Genomic DNA, 15,329 nt, shown 5'->3' with positions numbered 1-15,329 from the left:
GTGGCACTGTGGCTCAAGTGGTAGAGCGCTAGTCTCAAGCTCAAGAGTTGAGGGACAGCGCCCAGGCCCACTGGAGTTCAGGCCCTATGACTGACAAAAAAAAAAATCGAAGCTGGGTGCCGGTGGCCCACGCCTGTAATCCTAGCTACTCAGGAGGCTGAGATCTGAGGATCGAGGTTCAAAGCCAGCCCTGGCAGGAAAGACCGTGAGACTCCTATCTCCAATAAACCACTAGAAAACCAGAAGTGGCACTGTGACTCACGTGGTAGAGAGCTGGCCTTGAGCTGAAGAGATGAGAGACAGTGCCCAGGCCCAGAGTTCAAGCCCCACGACTGGCAAAAAAAAAAAAAAAAGTAGAAGTTACATGAACCAAGTAATTTCAGACTTAAGCCAGTTTTCAGTCCATAGCAAACAGGATGATTCTAACCATGAGCCATTTCTCAAACCACCACTCTAAAGAGAAATGGATGATGCTCATCTTATCAAAAGATGCTCCAAGAGCTAAGAATGTCATTAAACTCAGCACTGAAGTACATCAACAACCAAATACACCAAACTGGAAACTCCCATCTCCAGCACCAATAATGGAAGCTAAACAATTATACTTTAAATCCTTCACAGGTCTTTCCTAATGGAAAATCCTGAGCTTTTTTTTTGAACACTTTGACTTTATAGAAGGCAGGTTGGCTAATGAGGAAACTTACTTTTACTAGAGACAACCAACAGTCTTTGATTTGGGGCACTTATTCTTTTCATAGACCCTTAGCCAGCATTGAAGTAGATTATTTAGCACTGCATTTTACAAATTAAAACTCAAGCAGATGTCAAGTCATTTGTCATAAACTATGGGAGGCCTCTTATGGTCAGATACATTATTGTCTGATGCGAGAGGCAATTCTAACATGGTGAAATAATGACACCCATGCCTGCAGCTTTCTGAAGACAAGAGGAAGGCAGGATGTTACTGAAGGAGCACAGAACAAGCCCCTCCTAGCCTTAGGTTTGTTATGAAGTCACTCATTAATGTGGGTAACATCAGTTCTCTTTTCTAAGCCTTCTAACACAATAAAATGAAAATCATCATCTTCACACATCAATATAACAGCCATTTACTAAAACCAAAGGCTAGCTAAGTGAATTTATCACCTTGTCCTGTGGACAGGTTCCAGACCCTCCCACTAGTCCCATTAGTTGATCATATTACTTGATCTACAAGTGCCTAGGTTTCTTCAAATGCAAAATATGAAGACACAGAATCCACCAAAATAGATCATAATAAGAATTTGATGGACCTATGCACGCATTTAGTAACATCTGACATTGTGTGACTATTCGGTTAATGTTAACTATTATTACTATCATCATACGCTAGACCCTGGGTTAAAAAAATGAAAAAAGCAAAGCATAAGTCTGAGCAAAGACAGTTCAGGGCGTGAAAGGGGCAGGAAAAGTGACTGTGCGATGGACAGAAGCTGAGAGAGAGGTTAATTGCGCCTGGAGGTTCCCAAGGAGTGACACTTGAGTCCTGAATCATGGGTCCAGCACTGAGAAGGGGTCAACTCTGGTAATTCTAGCTCTAGGGAGGCTAAGGCCGGATGATTGCGAGTTAGTTCCAGGACAGCCTTGGCTACACGAGGCAAAAGCGAGGGGAGGGGAGAGGAAGGAAACGGAAAGGAAGAAAAGAAAAAAGCTAGGCGTAGCGGTGCTCAGCTTTAATCTCAACTATTCAGGTGCAGTGGTTAGGAGGTAGTTGGGAGGATCCCGGTGAGAGGCCCGCCCAGTGGGGTGAGGGGGGTGGAGGGAAGCGGGAGACATTGTGAGTTCAAACACCAGAGGGACAGACTTTCGCACAGATCCGGGGCAGGGGGGTACAGACAAGGGGAGCTGCAAGGCTCTAGGGGCTGGGGGCTGGGGGCCGGGGGGGGGAGGGAAGAGGGCGGGAGAAGGGGCCCCGCGGCCCCACAGCCGGGGCTGCTCGGCTGCGGAGCCCAGGAGTGGGGTCCTCGTTCTGCGCCCACTGGAGCCCAGAGCGGCGGCGGTGCGCCGGCGGGGCCCTGGGGGGTCTTGGGGGCTCTAGGACCGGTTCCAGCTCCACACAGGGCCTCAGAGCCCGCCCGGGACCCAACGCGAGGCCGTGGCCCCGGCGGGCGGCCCCAGGCCGTTACCGAGCACCCCCCGCCTGCCCCGGCCCCACCTCACCATGACCGGCGCCCGCGGATTCCGGGAATGCTCCGCCGCCAAAGAGCGGCGGCAGCCACGGCGAGGCCCCGCCGGGGGCGGGGGGCTGGGGGTCCCGTGCTCAGGCCCCGCCCCCCAAACTCCCGCCCGGAGCCTTCGGGACAGGGAGGGGAGGGGCTCGCCCCGCCGGATGACGCACGCCGCTAAAGCACGGCCTCCCGCCATGTTGGGTACTGGCAGGAGACTCCCTGGAAAGGCTCAGAAGTAAAGAGGGCATAGATTTAAGACCTAAGATTCCTCGCCCGACGTAGAGACAGCCCGAGTCTCTGGATTCCAGGAAATGGACGACCTGAGAAGAGGGGAAGCCTGGATCTCACGCATGCCTTTTGGCTTCAGAGTTATTTACTGCTCATGCGTAAATCCGATTGCGCTCCAGATGCGCCTGCGCAGTACTGCGCGCAGGAACCTCAGTGCCATTACTAGGAGGGCGTCCGCCGCGCGTGGTTCCCGCAACTAGATTTCCTCGGGACGACCAATTCCAGGATTTACTCACTTTCTGACCCTGATGTCGTTAATCCGCGTCAAGCAACACAGCACACAGCATTTAATTCGAGTCGTTTGGAACACCAGAGATTGGTTCCTAGTCTCAATGGCCTAAATGTGACTTTCACAGAATTTCGTTCTGTACTTTCTTTGAATTGAACCTCGCATCAACCTACATCTTCCACTCAGTGGCTCTCAATTTTTAGTATAGGGTGAACCTGAGAATGCAACACTTTTTTCCCCCTGTGTACAAAGGTTTGAATTCAGAACCTTGTGCTTGGTAGGAAGCCTTTCGAATGTTTGAATAATATGTACAGCATTTTTGGCTTTATTTTTTAAAGATAGGGTATCTCTTTTTGTTGTTATTGTTGTTCAGGCCAGCCTTAATCGTGATTCTCCTATTTAAACTTCTTATGCATAGCTGAAATGTAGCAGTGTGTACACCACACCTAGCTATTGATTAAAGATGGGGCTTTTAATAACTTTTTGCTCTAGCTGGCTTGGAACCAAGATCTTTCAGATGTCTATTTCCCAAGTAGCTAGGTTTGCAGGTATGAGCCATCATCACCTGTCTGGCACTTTGTTAAGAGTTAGGTTCTATGTTTCTCAGATAAAAACTTCTTAAAAGCAAATATGGGAATTGTCTGTGCACGAGTGCGTACGATTGTCTCTCATTGTCTAGGTACATAGTGTACATCAGGCTCCCCAAATCCTGTAGTGTTCTAGGATCATTTGGAATAATAGAGTATTCATAATTTGGAACTCAAGAACACTATGGGAAAAGATTAAACAAAACACAAATACATCCCTGGCTATGCTCAGATCTGTCTGATGAACGAGACTGGGGAGAAGGCCTCAAAGGAAGCTGGGATGGAGAGGGATATTATATCATTTGAAAGATAACCATCCTTGGTCCCCAAGTAAACTGGGCTTCTTCCTTTACATCTAAATTCTATCGCTGAGAATGTACCTTATATCCTAATTATCAATAGGAGCCTGTACTCCAGCCGTGTTCATTGTTTTACATTCTTCCTGCCCTATGACAAGAGGCATCCTGAACTGATGCATAGGGTTTTTTGTTCCTTAATTATCTGTGTGAAATTTCAAAGTATGATGCTATATTAACACACTACTCCCCACAAGCCTAAAATCTGCTTGAAAATTCTTTAACTCTTTATCCATTGCAAGAATACAAAGTACTTTGCAGGCAGAGTTGTGCATACCTGTAATCTCAGGTTGAATTATTATAGTTTCTGCCTGGGAAAATGCAGCAAAAAGAGACAACATAAGTTGTGGTGGCAGACCCAGAACAGTGCTGCTGTGTTGGGTTGGCCTGAGCAATACTTTCTGTAGGCTGACTGCAGGCTAAGAGCCTATAAGAGTGCACCCTAGGTCTTGTTTAGTAGTGTATCTCAGAAGGGTAAATGAGTCCTAGACATAAGAAGTTCATCAACTGACCACTGATGATAAAGATGCCTTTTGCAAAGGGAACTACAGAAGAAGCATCCAGCAGGGAAGCCCTGAAGAGCCAATAAAAGCATCCTATGATGCTTTGATGATGATCAGAGACAGATGACAATAGACATCTGTGAGGCCCAGACAGTACTGAGCCAGCTATCATGCTAGGTTTTTCCCATTCCTTTCCCTAATTCTTCTGTCCATGTCAGCACCTTGGGTGACTGAAGGGAGCTGAGGAAGACATAAGGGGACAACAGAGGAAACTCCCCACCACTATCATGTTCCTCTAGCTCCAAGCTGATAATTGAAGTATTGCCAGTTCATAGAACGAAAACAGCTTGTTGCTGCCTGTCCACATGAGTCCATTGCTTTACCAGTAAATAAACACTGAGCACCTGTTATGTGCTGGAAGGGACGCAAAAAAACAATAACCCAGAGACCCTGTCCGTTCTCAGAGGCTTAGTTCACAGACTCACAAGGGAGGCAAGTGACACACATTCAGCATGGTAAATTCTGTAAAGAGGCTGGCTCCACAAGACAGAGATGTTATGGCTTCATTGTGAAGGAGAAAAAGGCTAAAAAGCCAGGCAATTGTGCCTCATGCCATCTCAGAAGGCTGAGATCTAGAGAATCAACCTTCAATGCCAGCCCAAGTAAAAGAGTCTGTGAGGCTCTATATCCAAAAAATAACTAGGCAAAAGCTAGCCTGAAGATGTGACTCAAGTACTAGAGTGACAGCTGAGCAAGCACCAGGCCCTGAGTTCAAACTCCAATGCCACAAACACACACACAAAAATGCTGAGCAGACAAAGAGGATGGCATTCCAAGAAGAATGTGTGCATAGGCCCAGTGGTATGCAAGATCATGGAACATGGAGAAGGCTGGTAATTTCCTCCGGGACCCCCTTCTTGACTGATTCTGACAGTTGGTTGGATTCTGTGACTCTCTTTGGATTGGGCATTTCAACAATAATCTGATCTTCTCTGTCATCTGAGTATTTTCTTCCTGCTCCTGACCCTCAGGAGCTCTTGCCTCAGTGGTCAGGGGTCATTGCAATTTCAACCCCTTCCCACAGACCTAGTCAGGCTCTCAGTGACCAGCCCGCTTAAGTTTGACTTTTCTTTTTTGTGCCATACTGGGGCTTGAACTTGGGGCCTAGGCACTGTCTGTCCCTGAGCTTCTTTTGCTCAAGGCTAGCACTCTACCACTTGAGCCATAGTGCTGCTTCTGTTTTTTTCTGTTTATATGGTATTAAGGAATCGAACCCAGGGTTTCGTGCATGCTAGGCAAGCACTCTACCACTGTGCCACATTCCTAGCCCAGTTTGACATTTCTTGATGGAACTCTGGTATTCTTTTTTTTTTTTTTTCACCAGTCCTGGGGCTTGAACTCAGGGCCTGGGCACTGTCCTTCCCTGAGCTTCGGTTGCTCAAGGCTAGAACTCTACCACTTGAGCCACAGCGCCACTTCTGGCTTTTTCTGTGTATGGGTACTGAGGAATCAAACTCAGGACTTCATGCATGCTAGGCAAGCACTCTTTTGCTAAGCCATATTCCCAGCCCAGGGGCTGGTATTCATGTCACTGTTCAGAGTTTGGTCACTAAGGGATGTGTGCCACATACTTGTTTGGTTTAACTCTGTCTTCAAATGTATTCTGTATAAATATCATACTTCAATCAAAGCTTTTCAATTATATTACTATACTGCCTGGGAAACTATCCAGGAGACTGATACAAATGGCTGCTTCTCGAGTGACTTGGAAGACCTCTGTCTGGGTGGAAGAGAAACTTTTCCTTGTGCATTCCTTTTTATTTATTTTTAGCTTTAATTTTGGTTCTGAGGCTGGAACCCAGATGGAGTCTTGTACATGCTAAGCATGTGGGCTATTACCTATTCTTTCAACCCTTCTTGAACATTCTTTGTTCTGTGGGAATTGTCTTCATTGTGAATTCATATTATTTTTCTTTCTAAGGCATGTTTCTTTTTTTTCTTTTTGTTGGTCATGGGCTTGAACTCTGGGCCTGGGCGCTGTCCCTTAGCTCTTCAGCTCAAGGCTAGTGTTCTACCACTTGAGCCACAGTGCCACTTCCAGTTTTCTGAGTGGTTTATTGGAGATAATTCTCAACCGACTTTCCTGCCTGGGCTGGCTTTGTACTGCAACCCTCAGATCTCAGCCTCCTGAGAGCTGGTATTACAGGTGTGAGCCACCAGTGCCCAGCACCATATTCCTTTTTTTTTTTTAACATAATCTTATTGTTTCTACTAAGGTATTGTACAAATGGGTTACTATTTCATAATTCAGGTAATGCATACATTTCTCTTTTGGACAATGTCACCCCTTCCTTTACTTTCCCTCAGTTTCTCCCTCCTGTCCTTACCCACAAGTTGCATTGCATAGTTCATTTCCACATAGTGTATCCTAAATACCTAATGTGTGTTAATTTTTTTTTTCTTCTGTCAGTTGTGGGTCTTGAACTCTGGTCCTGGGCGCTGTTCCTGAGTTCTTCAGCTCAAGGCAAGCACTCTACCACTTTTCTGGCATGAGCCACTGGTGCCTGGCAAGTGTGTTACTTTTTTTTGCCAGTCATGGGACCTGAACTCTGGGCCTGGGCACTGTCCCTTAGCTCTTCAGCTCAAGGCTAGCACTCTACCACCTGAGCCACAGTGCCATTTCCGGCTTTTTCTGCTTATGTGGTGCTGAGGAATTGAACCCAGAGCCTCATGCATGCAAGGCAAGCACTCTACCATTGAGCCACCTTCCCAGCCTCATGTGTTACTTTTTTTTTTTTTTTGTCGGTTGTGGGGCTTGAACTCTGGGCCTGGGCGCTGTCCCTCAGCTCTTCAGCTCAAGGCGAGCGCTCTACCGCTTGAGCTACAGCGCCACTTCTGGTTTTCTGGTGGTTTATTGGAGATAGGAGTTTCATGGTCTCTCCTGCCTGGGCTGGCTTTGAACCGTGATCCTCAGATCTCAGCCTCTTGAGTAGCTAGGATTACAGGCATGAGCCACCAGCGCCCGGCTCATGTGTTACTTTTTAAAAAGAGTTTTTGGAGCCGGGCGCTGGTGGCTCATGCTTGTAATCCTAGATACTCAGGAGGCTGAGATCTGAGGACTGTGGTTCAAAGCCAGCCTGGGCAGGAAAGTGGTGCTGTGGCTCAAGTGGTAGAGGCTTGCCTTGAGCTGAAGAGCTCAGGGACGGTGTCTAGGCCCAGAGTTCAATCCCCATGATCCTCCCTACCACATATACACACAAAGAGTGTTTTGGGGTTTTTTTTGGTGTGTGTGCGGGTCCTGGGGCTTGAACTTAGGGGTTGGGCACTGTCCTGAGTTTCTTTTTGCTCAAGGATAGCACTCTACCATTTAACTCCACTTCTGGTCTTTTTAGTAATTTATTGGAGATAAGAGTCTCATGGGCTTTCCTGCCTGGGCTGGCTCTCAACTATGATCCTCAGATCTCAGCCTCCTGAGTAGCTAGGATTACAGATGTGAGCCACCAGTGCCCAGCTTACAGAGTTGTTTGTAAAGTGACAACTCCTTTGTACAATACTTAAAATTATATATATGGTGTATATATACAAATATATTATACAAATATACAAATATTATATATATATATATATACATACATACATACATATATGTTGGTAATCAGGCTTGAACTAAGGGACTGGATGCTGTCCCTGAACTCTTTCTGCTCAAGCCACAGCTCCACTTCCGGTTTTCTGGTGATTAATTGGAGCTAAGTTTCATGGACTTTCCTACCTGGGTTGGCGGATTTACCAGGTTTTAAAAAATGTTTGCTGAAGCTGGGCACTGTGGCCTATGTCTATAATCCTAGTTACTCAGGAGTCTGAGGAGGATTGCGGTTCAAAGCTAGCCCAGGCAGAAAAGTCTGTGAGATTCTTATCTCCACTTAACCACCAGAAAACGAGAAGTGGAGCTATGGTTTTAAGTGATAGACTGGTTCAGGGACAACATCTAGACCCTGAGTTCAAGCCCTACAACCAGAGAGAGAGAGAGAGAGAGAGAGAGAGAGGCAGAGAGAGAGAGAGAAAAAAAGAAAGAGAGAAGAAGGAAAGAAAGAAAACTTTATGCCAAGGGAGAGGAGCTAGACCCTTGAGGTATATTATATTTCATTTATATTGAATGTCAAAAATGAGCAAACCTTTAGAAACAGAAAGTAGATTAGTGGTTGGTAGATGAGACTGGAAATGGGGAGTGCTGTTAATGGGGATAATGAACATGTTCTAAAATTAGTAATGAGCCACAGCGCCACTTCCGGTTTCCTGATGGCTAATTGAACTTAAGAGTCCCATGAGATTTCCTGCCCAGTATGCCTTTGAACCATGATCCTCAAATCTCAGTCTCCTGAGTAGCTAGGATTACAGGCATGAGCCACCAGCACCCTGCTAATAAAATGTATATTTTAAAACAAGTTTAAAATTGAAAAGGAAAGGAATGAGGTTGGAAAAATAGCTCAGGTGGTAAAGTACTAGCCAATGAGTGAGAGCATCAGATACCAAGTTCAAATCATGGTTTATGAAAAAAGAGTAAAAATTGTTTTTGTTAACTTACATTAGTTATACAAGGGAGGATTTTACTGTTACATTTCCACATATGTTTACAATATATTCCAGTCAATCTCACCCACTGTCACTCTCTCCCCTTTTCCTCCTGTCCCAAAGCAATTTCAACAGATTTCACTGTTCTTTTTCAAAAGATGCAAATATATTCATACTTTCATCATTCTTTTTAGCCTAGTTCCCCTTCTGCTAGTACCCCCTGTCCCCAGCCTGTTTCTCTTTCCCTACCTCTTTCCCATCTCCAAGGGAAAAAATTTAAATAAAGATTAAAAGTGGGGAAGTGGGCACTTGTGGCTCATGCCTGTAATCCTAGGTACTCAGGAGGCTAAGATCTGAGGATCATGGTTCAAAGCTAGCCTGGGCAGGAAAATCTGTGAGAATCTTTTTCTTTTTTCATGGTTATTTAGTTTCTTTTTTCTTTTTTTTTAAATTTTTATTTATTTATTTATTTAGTGGGTCCGGTTGTGGGGCCTGAACTCGGCCTGGGCGCTGTCCTTCAGCTCTTCAGCTCAAGGCTAGCGCTCTACCACTTGAGCCACAGCGCCACTTCTGGCTTTTTCTTTTTGCTTATGTGGTATTGAGGAATCGAACCCAGGGCCTCAGGCATGCAAGGCAAGTGCTCTACCACTGAGACACCTTCCCAGCCCCTCTTTTTTTTTCTTTTTCTAATCCATGAGACTCTTATCCCCAATTAACAACCAGAAAATTGGAAGTGGCACTGTGGCTCAGAGTGGTAGAGCTCTAGACTTGAACAGAAAGAGCTCAGGGATGGTGCCCAGGCCCTGAATTCAAGCCCCTTGACTGACAAAAAAAATAGTGGGGAAAGAATGTTTTGTTTATGTATCCCTGCCTGTAACAGACAGAACTACACACACACTTACAATTTCTGACTTTTAAATTTTAATACCCCTACTTTGGAGCTGATTTATGGCTCTATGACTCTAGTAAGGTGCAGTTGTTGATGGTACCAGCAGAGGGAGCCATTGAGGACTTGCTCTGAGCTGTAGCTGCTTCTGAATTGAAAGTGATGTACAAAGATAGGACAGAAACCCCAAATTAGAAGAGTACAGATGGGCGGTCCCAGACCCTCTTCCTGGATAGCCCCTGATTGCAGGCTGATCATTCAGTCTTTGCTGTGGTAAGAGCCATGGACTCATAGTCAAATAGCTGAGTTGAGTCCTAATGCTATCATTTGTAGCTTGTTTGAGCTCATGTCAATGGTTCAACTTCTCTGAGAATTTTTCTCATTTATGACATAAGAACAATACTAACAAGGCAATATTTTTTTTAAAAAAAACTGTAACTTGTGAAGCACATTCCAGCCATGGAAAGTACATATTTAAATACAATCAGTTCTTATAAGTACTCTGAGAAACAGGTCTTGTTTTTCCAATTTTACAGGTAAAGAAACAGGTTCAATAGGTGATTTTTTTTTCCTTTCTTAATTTTTTTAGGTCCAAAACTGTGACTCAAATTCAGTATCTGATGCTTTGACTCATTGGCTAGTGCTCTATTAACTGAGCCACACCTTCAACCCCAGATAAGTGATTTTTTAAAAAATGTAAACAATAAGTAACATTTATAGAATACTTACTATGTACAAAACACTGAACTTCAGGCTTTATTTACGCCCACTCTATGAGGCAGAGTGTTCTTTATTATGATTAAAGTGGAACATAGAAAGATTAAATAATTAATTTGGGATTATACAAGTGGTGAATTGGGGAGCCAAGACTTAAGGCAGGGAGCTTAGCTCTAAGTCATTATGTTACATTTCTCCTGCTTAAAATCCTTCCATTGGATTTTCCACTGTACTTCAAATTAAACTCCCTGTTCATAGTTTGCAAGGTCATATATGAGGGGTGCCTTCATCTCCCACCACTTATTCCCTGGCTTGCTTTCTTCAACCCCACCAACTTCCCCTGGCTGCTCATTCATGCCCAGCACATTCCTACCTCAGGGCCTTTGCATCTGGAGTAATCATTGTCCAATCTCAGAACTGTCTCTTAGCCATTGTGCTGTGCTAAGTGGACTCAGAGAGATTCCAAGAGGTTCAGAGAGCATAGGGAATGGGAAACTGCTTTGAAAATTGCTAGATTTTTTTTTAAGTAAAGAATTCTTCTTCAGGTCACTATTTCCTTCTCTAGTAATATTCTGGCTTACTGACTTTATAAGGATGCTTTGTGAAGTGCCAATGAGAGAATGATGGCGAATCATTTATAAAAGTGAAAGGCTTTACCTACTAGAAGGGCCTGAAAAGATTATTTTCCATGCCAGGGGCTTCTCAAAACTCCCTTCCTCTCCCTCAAGTTTGACATTAATATTGCTGACAGGAAGGGGGAGGGGGGGCCGCAGGGGACCTAGGGACTCTGTGTCCCAGTAATTAAACATGTCGGGACTGAAGCGCTGCCAGCAGCAGCATCTGGTTGCAATTACCAGAGGGGACCAAAGTGATTAGTCACCTTTATAGTGAGAGCCAGGCAGGAACCCTGGGCTCTTCCCTGGAGAGGGCCTTCCAAGCAAGCCCAGTCCCTTTCCCTGCTCCTACCCCAGGCCTGGGCGTTCCCTGGTCCGCAGACAATAGCCGTGCCTCAAGACTCCTCCAGGTCCCCCAAGTTCCAGCCCATTGGGCTAAAAGCTAGAATAACCCATGTCCTCCCACCCACCACTCCACATCTTCTTATCAACTTCTATAGATCACAGTAGTAGGATGCCTCAAATATGTTGAGACAGAAATTAGCCTTTAGTAAATTAATCTTAATTTTTTTATCGTATTGTTTATCTGTAAAATAGGTGTGTTAATGGTACCTTCATCAAAGAGCTCTTGGGAAAATAAATAAGATTAAAAAATGCAAAAGAAGACAAAGGCTAGTGTCTAGAAAAGATGCTCAAAATTAGTTGCTTTTTTTTTTTTTGGTCAGTCATGGGGCTTGAACTCGGCCTGGGCGCTGTCCCTCAGCTCTTCAGCTCAAAGCAAGCGCTCTACCACTTTAGCCACTGCGCCACTTCCGGCTTTCTGGTAGTTTAGTAGAGGTAAGTGTTTCAGGTACTTTCTTGCCCTGGCTTTGAATGGCAATGCTCAGATCTCAGCCTCCTGCATAGCTAGGATTACAGGCGTGAGCCACTGGCCCCCGACTTAATTAGTTGCTATTAACATCTGTTAGAGGGGCTGGGAAGATGGCTCAGTGGTACAGTGCTTGCCTCACATGCATGAGGCCCTGGGTTTGATTCCTCAGCACCACATAAACAGAAAAAAAACAGAAGTAGCACTGTGGCTCAAGTGGTAGAGTGCTAGTCTTGAGCTGAAGAGCTAAGGGACAGCGCCCAGGCCTAGAGTTCAAGCCCCACAACTGACAAAAAAATAATCTGTTAGAGTCTAGGCTGATGCCTTTTAATAATTCATTCCATTGAATACCCATCAAAACTCTATGTGAAGTTAAGTACTGTCTTTATTCCTGGTTAGAGTTTCAGAGAGACTGGATTCCCAAGATCATACTGTTTGTGAATAGCAGAAGCAGGATTCAAAACTAGGTCTGAGCTGGGGAGCATGAGTCAAATGGTAGAACACTAGCCTACAAAGTGCAGGGTCCTAAGTTCAAACCCCAGTATTACCAAACAAAACAAGTACTGTAAAAGACAAAAACAGGTCTGTCTGCAGAGTCCTTGGTCTTAGTCAAACTATGTATAGGGACATTTATTCATTTATCTTCTCTTTTATTCACTGGATTGAATTTACAAAATGCCAAAGAAGTGGCGAGACAAAATCCTTCCCTTTAAGGAACTCGGAGTCCAGCAGAGAAGGTACAATATGTGAAAAATGATGGCTTTTCTATACAAGAATCCATTCAACATTCATTCATTCATTCATACAACACATACTGCGAATCTGCTGTGTCCTGGGCACTAGGCCAAGCATGGGGAATAATTGAAAAGAAAATATGGTACCGTCTGGTTATAATCTATTAGGGAAGACAGATATGTACATAAATTATAATTCGGATAAAGAATTAAGTTATAATAAAAATATGAAAAGAGGAGATGGGCCAGAATAGCAAAAAGTACAGACAATGTATGGTGGCAGTTTGTAAGGGGGCATACCATTTCTGGGGGTTCAGGAACAGCATCATGGGGAGGAGCAGTTTTATTTTATGTGTGTGTCTGCAGGGACTGGGACTTGAACTTAGGGTCTGAGTGCTGTCCCTGAGCTTTTTCATTAGCTCTCTGCCACTTGAGTCATAGTTTTACTTCTGGTTTTTTGGTGGTTAATTGGAGATAAGAGCTTCAAAAACTTTCCTGCCTAGGCTGGGTTTGAACTATGATCCTCAGATCTCAGCCTCCTGAATAGCCATAGGCATGAGTAGGTTTTATTTATGTAGAGGAGGATTAGAACACAGAGTTCCTGGACTGAGGAGTCAGTTATATAGGAAATAATTACAGCAGTGGTAAAGAGAGCAAGGGATTGAGTCAATAGAGAGAGGAAGATGCCAGAGGGGGCTGCTAGAGGGGCCCAAATGAACTGGAAAGCAGTGTTTGAGCATATGCTCTGCACATACAAAGGCATCACATCAGAAACAACAACAAAACGATATCCTGAAGCTGAATATACAAATGGTCTACTTGTGTTTCCCTGATGATGTTTGTGTGGGGGGGGTCTCTGTTCTTCAAACTTCAGCAGCATGATCTGGCAAGCTATAACTCTTAGGTCAGGAAAGACCCACCTCAAGTGATCGGATCCCCCAGCAATGTAGGGGAAGAAAAGATTCAGGAAGAATATCACATAACTACTGTTTCTCCCACTGCCATCCCTTTTATACTGTAACAATTGTGGGGCAATGCAGAGAGGAGTAATTGGCTCCATCTGGGAATCAGGGACAGCTTCCTGGAGGAGGTAAATTTGCCATTGAACCACTCAGGATGAGGAGGGCTTCCTCCTGATGTGAGAGGGTGCTATTCTAGGTGAAGGGAGTAGCTTCCTTTGAGACCCTTGGTAAATTTCCCTGTAGGCTTCCCCAAAAGAAGGAGGAGTTAGTATTTCCACAAGGCACTTGAAGAAATTCTTGAGTCTAGCTGTTAATTCAGATTTTCTCCAGCTACCAGAAACCTCTCCTGAAGGAGTCAACTTCTTCAGCCTCCTGCAGGGGTCACTGCTGCCCCAGGCTGGACTGCCACCTCTAGATTCTGCTAATCTATTCTAAGAAATCTCCCAAAATGTCTTTGCTGGGGTAAGTGGTAAGGAGGTGACTCTTTAGCACTCTCAAACCTGGAAGAGGGGGTACACTTTGGACATGCCTCTAATCAAAGAGGGGGATCCCAGGATGGCACCACCCCCAAACCTGAAGGAAGGGTACACCCTGAAGACCTGCCTCCAACCAAAGAGGGGTATCCATGGTATCAAGCACTCCCAAGCCTGATTAGCCTCCAGACTCAGCTAATCCATTCTAAGAAATCTCCCAGGACGTCTTTGCTGGGGTAGTGGTAAAGGTACACCTTGGGCCTGCCTCTAGCCAAAGAGGGGGCTCATGAATGGCAATGCCTGAAGGAAGCATTTGAGCTCAGCCAATGACACTGGGGATGGGGAGGAGGGAGAGGGAGGAGGGGCAATGATACTTTGTTCTGTCTTTGGGTCAGCACAAGTTTATTAAAATAAAAGAAACTGGGTAAATGCTGCCATCTGTGCCCCCTCCCAGCACACACACACACACACACACACACACACACACACACAGAGTCAGGTCCCAGACTAAGGTGCAGGGCTTAAAACTGCTTTAAAAACATTGCAAGGACTTCACTGAAAAACCACCGTCCCTGGACTGCTGCAGTTTCAAATCTCCAAGACCTCCTCAGGATGGTTGGGGTGGGCTGCTCTATGAGATGGAGGTGAGGACCCCTGAGGCTGCTCGGGGGACTAGGAGGCCCCCTAAACCCGAGTCCCACTATAGAGCTCAGTGCCAAGAGCCCCCGTGAGCTGTGGCCTCAAAAGGGCAGCAGTGATTTTTTTTTCACATAAATATATCGTCCTGAAATGAATTTAGACAGCATGACATCAGAGTAATTAAATTGGTTTGGGTTGGAATTCCGTTTCCAATTCCTGAGTTCAGGTTTGTAAAAGATTTTTCTGAGCACCTGCAGGCCTCTGAGAGAGAGAGAGAGAGAGAGAGAGAGAGAGAGAGAGAGAGAAGTATTTTCACTGGAAAGGATTCAAAACTAGAGGGGGAAAAAAAACTGGAGCACACAGGCAGCATTACGCCATTCTTCCTTCTTGGAAAAATCCCTCAGCCTTATACAAGGCTCCTTCAAGCCCTCAGTCAGTTGTGCGGGAGAAAGGGGGGCGGTCGGCTTTCTCCTTTCAAGAACGAGTTATTTTCAGCTGCTGACTGGAGACGGTGCACGTCTGGATACGGGAGCCTTTCCACTATGGGACTGGATACAGACACACGCCCGGCGGACTTGAAGAGTCTCAGACTGAGCACACAGCCCTTCCTCCTGCTGCCACCCCTGCTTCTGAAGATCTGCTCCTTTCATGGTTTTTCCTGCCAAGCCAGAGGCACCTTCGCTGCTGCTGCCAGAGG

At 45.3% G+C, this 15,329-nt stretch overlaps 1 protein-coding gene across 1 annotated transcript in view; it reads right to left on the bottom strand.

Annotated features, from left to right (window-relative positions):
- Cep250 (centrosomal protein 250kDa) overlaps nt 1-2,260 on the bottom strand; it is a 54,943-nt gene extending 52,683 nt beyond the window's left edge. Inside the window, exon 1 of the mRNA XM_013010695.1 lies at nt 2,200-2,260. The gene's annotated coding sequence lies outside the window, so the exon portion shown is untranslated. The remainder of the gene's footprint in view (nt 1-2,199) is intronic.
- Nucleotides 2,261-15,329: the final 13,069 nt, after the last annotated feature.

Source organism: Dipodomys ordii, unplaced genomic scaffold (genome assembly GCF_000151885.1).
Source record: "Dipodomys ordii isolate 6190 unplaced genomic scaffold, Dord_2.0 Scaffold13, whole genome shotgun sequence".
NCBI classification, from domain to species: Eukaryota; Metazoa; Chordata; class Mammalia; order Rodentia; family Heteromyidae; genus Dipodomys; species Dipodomys ordii.
This window is presented reverse-complemented; position numbering and strand designations above follow the sequence as displayed.